Source organism: Rhipicephalus sanguineus, chromosome 5 (genome assembly GCF_013339695.2).
Source record: "Rhipicephalus sanguineus isolate Rsan-2018 chromosome 5, BIME_Rsan_1.4, whole genome shotgun sequence".
NCBI classification, from domain to species: domain Eukaryota; kingdom Metazoa; phylum Arthropoda; class Arachnida; order Ixodida; family Ixodidae; genus Rhipicephalus; species Rhipicephalus sanguineus.
In genome coordinates this window covers 122656617-122664050 of record NC_051180.1, presented here as the reverse complement: position 1 = coordinate 122664050, position 7434 = coordinate 122656617, and the positions used below count along the sequence as shown (strand labels likewise).

The 7434-nt window shown below is 45.0% G+C and overlaps 1 non-coding gene across 1 annotated transcript; it reads right to left on the bottom strand.

The window, feature by feature from the left end:
• Window positions 1-1451: 1451 nt before the first annotated feature.
• Window positions 1452-1525, bottom strand: Trnas-gga (transfer RNA serine (anticodon GGA)). The gene has a single exon. It is a non-coding gene; the product is annotated as a tRNA-Ser (tRNA).
• Between the last annotated feature and the right edge of the window lie 5909 nt (window positions 1526-7434).

Sequence of the window (7434 nt, the reverse complement as noted above, 5' to 3'; positions counted from 1 at the left end):
GCTAACCGCGACGGATCCACTTGTTGTCGACGCTGACAACCTCGGTTGGCAGCACGCCGCGATTCTCTCTGTAAGCGTCTTCTTCCTCGGCAGTGCGAGCCTTCGTCGGCCTCTCCATGGCTTATTCTGGCGTGTCACCGCCCGTGCACGTGCTCTTCTACGGAACGGAGGAGAATGAGCGCATGCGCAGTCGCCAGTGACGCCACAAATTCGGAGAAGAGCTGTTGCGTGCGGTGTCGCCTCCTTCATATTTAGTGTCCAGCGGTGAGTAGTGGAATTTGCCCAATTTCGGTGGCACATACCCGATCATGACCATGACGCTCAAAAGCCGGCCAAACAGGAATAGTGGATGCATATGGTATTATCACGAAAACAGTTAACTTGCGTGATCCAAATGAAAAGTTCGAAAATAACATTGATTCTAATGAATAGTAATACTACTAATGATATCTGGGGTATTACGTGTGAAAACCACGGTTATAATTCCAAGTGGTGAGGAAACCTTAGAGCGTAATACGCAACTTTTTTTTTGCACTTAGCTGCCCATTTCCATTGCGCAATTAAGTGAAGGAAATTCTAGTTTTGCGAAAGGCCATCTACGACCTTTGTGGACAGCGGCGACTTCCAGGTTAATCGATGTCAAGCACTTGCCTTTGTATAGAGTTGAGCAGTCGCAATTAGAAGGTGCCCACATTTCTCTGGCACGACTTTAAAACTTCCCTTCTGGCTGGATTTATTTATTGTGTATAGGTTTCCGCGACGTGTTGCCACTTTGAGAATTTAACACAATAAGGGTGGATAGATGTGCTTGTTGGTAGTGGGTCATTTCATAAGCTTCGTTGCAGCGCGGCAAAGGACAAGGACACGAGAAAGAAATGAACGATTAGCGCTGTGTGTCGTCGTTCGTTTCTTTCTGGTGTCCTTGTCTTTTGCCGCGCTACAACGAAGCTGATGAAAAAATTTGATCTCTCGTTACTTTTTGCGCACAGAGGTGAGGATCTGAAAGCGTTTATTGCTCTTTACGTATTTTTCTTAATAGTACAGCGGTAAACCTATGCTCTGTGAATCACCAGATTGCGTGGTAAAGGCGCCGCGCATTTACGACCTAGATTTACGAGGCCGCCGACACACAACGTTTTAGGACGGAGAGGAACAGTCGTTTGCGGAGGTGTGTTGTGTGCAGGAATCTTGCGATGAAAGAATGAAGATGTACTAAACATGTGTTGGGAAGTAGCTTATCAAAACTAGTCTCGTGTACCTCACTACGGTGTGCTTGTCGGTCATAATGAGATCTTGTCACGTGAAATTCCGATTTTTTATTCCACGCACGCAGATTACGAGCCTTTTCAGGCAAAAAGGGAAAATAGACAACCACCTAACTGTAGCACGAAGCCACAAGGAAATCCATACGGATTTCTCAGAAATAAAGCATCTTAGTCGCCAAAAAATTCGTCCTGGTCCGGGGTTCGAACCCGGGACCAACGCCTTTCCGGGGCGGTCGCTCTACCAATTGAGCTAACCAGGAAGCTAGCAATTGGCAGCGCGAGGGCGAATTCATCGACAACTCGAAGCAACTGGACACATATTGAAAATCAGTTCTGCGGAATCCCGCAAGGTGGCGGAAGGGTTAAGAAAGGGAAAATAGACAACCACCCATTTGTAGCACGAAGCCACAAGGAAATCCCTACGGATTTCCCTTTCATAACCCTTCCGCCACCTTGCGGATTCCGCAGAACTGATTTTCAATATTTTTCAGGCATTATATAATCAACAAATCGTCTCGCGCATTGCGCTACGTCTGTTGAATGAGAATTTCAAAATATCGGCCGCTTCTATCAATACAGCTGCATGTTCAAGGAAACAAAAAGATGTTCAAGTAACCTGGGTTCATATCGTTTTACTTTACAAGCAAGCGTAGTAAAAATTTTGCGAGCAGCCACACTGGCCGACATATAAAATTCTCAATCGCCATATGGCACGAGTGCGGCATGCAGCCGTAAGCGTGGTGACATTGCGAAAAGCTTGTGATTGTGCAAAACTTGAACTCTTCGCGTAAGGAAAAGAGAAAACGACGCAACTACGCGTAAGTTCGAGCGCTGCAACTCTTGTTTTTACTTTGTGTGTGTATTGACCAATATTCCCTCTCACCGATTGTGATTACGATGATCGAGAAAGCTAGTTCCGCGTCAGGAAGGCCTTGTAGCACTGGTGATGCAACTGCAGCGGTAACAAAGTTAATTTGTAGCGCTGGCCTTTTTCAAGCAGAAACAAAGCTAACGAGCAAAAAACACCCTAAAAGCTTACTGGATATCTTCAAAACAAGAAAAAGAAAGGTTAACAAGCACAGGAGTGAAAAGAAGCATTCGTGGAGAGCAACCAACACAGTTTGCAGTTTATTCGAGCCGTAGCATGCTTTAACCGGAACGCCCAAAGGAACTTGCGGTGTCTCAAATGAAAAGGCACAGCGGCCCTCTCTCTCTCCACTTCAAATTTTCTCTTTCGTTCGAACTTCCTAAGTTATATTAACTTGCTAAGGTAACGACACAAGATATTAGGATGAAATCATCATCCGTCTGTGCTGGTTACGAGCATGGAGAGCGTTGTGGTGCAAGATGAAATGGCACAGATACTATCGTTTTGCTCTATAGTCTTTGGGGAGACTACGGAACATACATGCAGAGGTAGTGCAGGGAACTAGCAATAACACGGCTTCGAGGATACGCTTGAACAGCTGGGCTTCAGTGTGAATCAATAATGCCCTCAGTTGACTGAAGGGACCATACGAACATAAATAAAAAAAAAATGCGGCAGGCTTGTATTCTTAGCACCCTGATCAGGTTTAAACGCTATAAGAAAAAAGGAATACTGCTGGAATCAGCGGCAGATCCCATATCTGGCAGTGCCATGCACTGGGGAATAGACGTAATGCGAAGCAGCCAGGAAGGAGCTGCAAGAACCGCATTGTTCGGCGCTTCAAAGCAAATCAAGGCATACGTGCCACGATGTCGTTCACTACACGTTTGTCATCCATGCATACATCTACAATATGATGTATACCATGCTAATAAAACGTATACTCTGGTATATGCAATACGTGACCTGGAATTTACGTTTGTCATGTACTCATGTCAGTGATACGAATTTTGGTATTAATGCAGTGAATGAAATAGCCGCGAGCGCCGCAAGAATGTTTCATGTAAATCATGCCGTAAATGACATGTATTTCATGATTTTCAAGTTACCACCTCTGATTTATGTTCGTCATACAGTCATGTTATGCCATACCAATTTTGGTATATATAAAGCTAGTGAAACGACCATGACCGCACCATGCGTGGCGTGCAAACTGCCATGCATGACATGCATGTCAAGCTTTTCATGTTACCACCTGCACATTATGTTATTGCTGCAGTCATGTCACGCCGCACCTATTTTGCTATATATAAAGGTAGTAAAACACCTGCGAGCGCACCATGAGAGTACCATGTAAATCATGTTGTGGATGACATGCATGTCACGATTTCATGTATACACTTGTCATTTACGTTAATCAGGCTTTCGTGTCATGCTATACAATTTTCGCATATACGAAGCGGTGGAACCATCGTGGAACATGAGCGCGGCATGTAAATCACGTCATACATGACATAGCCTTCATATTATGATTTGAATGTTATGACCTGCCATTACTGTTACTCTTGAGTCATGTCCCACCACACCAGTTTGGGGCATATCCAGTCAACGAAACGGCCACGACAGCACAAAGTCCTAGGCGGCTATATAGATAGATATAGTCGGATGCAACTGAGAAGTCCGGGGAGGCCCTGCCTAGACAACGAAGCTCGGCAGCCGATCTCCTCCGGCACTAAGAAATAGTCCCGATCATGCACTCGGCAATGTTCTCCGAAGGCGGGGTCAACGGCCGTCCGGCTAATGACGACTTTGAGTGGGCGCCCGCTGGTGCAGCCTTGTGTGCAATCCGCCATTTTGAAAAGGAAAAGGAATGCCAAATACTTCTAATCTTGTATCACGCCAAAGTGACAGAAGTTCACTAAGAAATCCTTCGCATTGAAATATTCACGCTCTGTGACGTGAGTGCCATGCTCAGGGCTCTCGTCTTCTTGGCGTGGCGACCCAAATTCAACCTACGGCGGCCAAGAAATACGTACCGTGAACGACAGAACTGAAACTGTCCCGCTAAAGCTTAATTGTAGAAAGCACAGGTGCGTTTAGTACAAATGAAGAACAATTTAGAGTACCATGTACTCTACTACGGAACAGCTGCATGCAACCGTCCCCAAAATTTTACAGCGAAAGCTGTTATGAGATCATTTCAGCGGCCGTTTTTTGGCGCCGTAGTTGTCCGTCGCCGCCGCCGCTGCCGCCACCGGTGTCCGCAACTACTATCGCTCGAAATAAAAAAAATTCCAGGATGGAACGAGGTTCGAACCTGGGCCCTCTGCGTTGGAGCCCAGGTTCTACCTCGAGCCATGCCGGCGCTTGAAACTGGTTTGCAAAAAGGTCCTACACAGGCTTCATGTCGTGAAGGAACCACATTAACTTATGCAATATAGCGTGGTAGAAGAGTAAAATAAGCACCGAGCGTCGCACAACGCGAATTCTGTAACCAGTCGTCACACAATTCGAATTGCGCAACGAGTAGGTTGTTGAATGGTTCCAACCCATTACATAGGGGTCCGCCATAATTTCATCGTCATCAGGCACAGCATCAACAAAGTGCGCATATAATACCTTACATGCGTTAGCAGGTACTACGGCTCTCTGTAGAATGACGAAAAATGGCGTAGTGCCTGCTTCCCTACTTCTCTAAAATTACAATGATTTATAGCGTAGTGGGTTTCTCGCAGCGCACTTGTATTGGTTGCCAAGGAAGCCCATAAGCGCATGACCATTTCCTCGGGGTCTCAGTAAAAGTTCTTCGCCCCCAACCCCGCTCTCCCACGTCAACGTATGATAAACAGCATGGCGGGAGAGGGAAATAGCGACCGGGCGTCACCCAATGCAAATTGCAAAACTGGTGGGCCGTTTAAATCTTCCAAACCATTACAAAGGTCTGAGCCATAATTCTTCATCGTGATCAGTCGGCGCGTCAACAAAGTGCACATAATGCCTTACAGAGTGAGTGGTGCCTCGCTTCTCCGCAAAATGACGAATAATGGCTTAGTAGGTGCTTCCCAACTTCACAAAAATTGTGATTTATGGCGTAGTGCGTACCTTGCTAGTGTACTTGTATTAGTAGCCCCAAGAGAGTTTACAACGGGCTCCAGAACCGCCGCTCTTCCAGCTTTCGCTGTGACTGTGCTGTAGTTTCAGCGCAGGCCTTGCGTTTTTTTGTTTTTTTTTGTCAAGAAGAGCGCCTCATACCAGCGCCCACTGGTGTCAATATATGACGTTTGGGTAAACGATTTCAAGCGGTAAACGATTTCAAGTACTCACCGAGGAGATTGCTCACTTACAGCACTTACAGTCCATAGAGCCAGAATACAGTAGCACTGCCAGCACATGGCATACCCAAAAGCCTCCGTGGTTACGCTGGGCAGATTGCAGATTATGACTTCATAGCTTTTAAAGATATTTGGCAGCACTACCAGAAATACCCGGGGAAATAGTTCGCTTGTTTTTCTGCATATTCTTTATACTGCCACCTCCGAACGCAAACGAAATATAAGAGAAAAATTGAAAAATTCTGCTAGTCATATTGAAACGCTAACTACTCACGGGTACCACAAACGGTGGCGTGAATTTTTAAGACCGTCCGTCCATAACCTGGCACGGTGCCTGCTGTGGCAGTTCCCCCTCACACGCTCTCAGCAATCACGTGATGGCACAGCGGCGCATAGTATCAGTGCGCGTTGCTCCTCTCCAAACGCGCGTTGCGCAACTGTTGCGCAAACGCGGCGCAGCGCCGCTAGACGCCGCCGCAGCGTCCATGGAGTTAGTCGGATGGCTCCCAAGCGGCCCGGTGATGATTCCACGGTCCGGAGAAGGACCCCAAGAATGTGGATTCCCCCGATATCATGACAAGTCAGTCGCATTATCACAGGCTTTCTCCGAACACACTTTCGAATTGACAAGTTTCGTTTCATTTTTTCTATGTATTTCTATGTTGTATGGCGTAGTGGGTAAGTTGCTAGTGCACTTGGATTTAGTAGCGCCAAGAGAGCTTACACGGGCTCTAGAAACGCCGCTCTTCCAGCTTTCGCTGTGACTGTGCTGCGGTTTCAGCGCAGGCATGGCGTTTTTTGACGTGACTAATAAAGAATTATTATTTGATTGATTGATTGAAAGCAGATGCGTCTGCTTACAGTGTAAATTAAAATGTAAAAAAATATTAGTGAGACTGTACAGAGCAATAGAAAGTAAATAAAGAATGGTACCAGCACAAGGAGACGGAACACCTAGGCATCGAGACACACACAGAGCGCTGAATTCACAAATGATTTATTACTGGGAACGCAAGTTGTGAGTTCAGCGCTGTGTGTGTGTGTGTGTGTGTGTGTGTGTGTGTCTCAATTCCTACGTGTTGCGTCTTTTTGCGCTGGTAACATTTGTAATAAACATGAACCAACTCGCCCAAGCTGCTGTTTAAGAAAGTAAATAATTTCTCGTTTTGTTTCAGAGGAAATTGCGTCATCAATCCACGCTTCACATTTATTTACTGCGTCCACATGATTTCTATCTGTGTTTACCTTAATGCTGGCATACGATTAGGCAACGTATTTCTATGTTGCCTTCCTGAAGCGATTCACCTAGGTGTTTAATTGCCTTCTAATAGTGTCTGAGTGTGTTTTAAATAGTTTTTTTTGTGAATGGACTTCATTAATTCGTATTTTGTGTGCTAGTTAGCACCTGTCATGATCAAAAAGCCTCATTCCTTGACGTTTCATAACACAACAGGTAGTGTTTGTATATGTAATTTTATAGAACATGTAATATATCATGCACACTATTGGTTTATTACTGGAGCTTGTATGACGCGCATAGGAAGCATCATGTGAAGCTTAATTTTACCAATGCCCACAAGGGAACATGTGATGAACTTTAGAAGAAAATACTGACAAAATGTCTCTTTGATTGTGATTTTCTACAACATTGCAAAAGCACAAATGTCAGGAGCACCCAACTAACAGTTAATTATGAGTAAATATACAGCGTAAATCAATAGCAATACCCATTTCTGTACACGTTTCGCTTCAAGCACCACATTTTTTTTTGTTTCTGGCAATGTTTACACTTTGTGTTGTTTAAATTACGAACTGACGTTTCACCAAGATAGCGCGGAGGGATATATAAGACTTGGCCCTAAAATTAACGTACGTCATTTCCTTCTTTCCTCTACGAGTAGAGATCCTAACAAAAATTTACGTTGTAGTACAGAAACATTAATCTTGATTACTAACCTATTAACAAGAA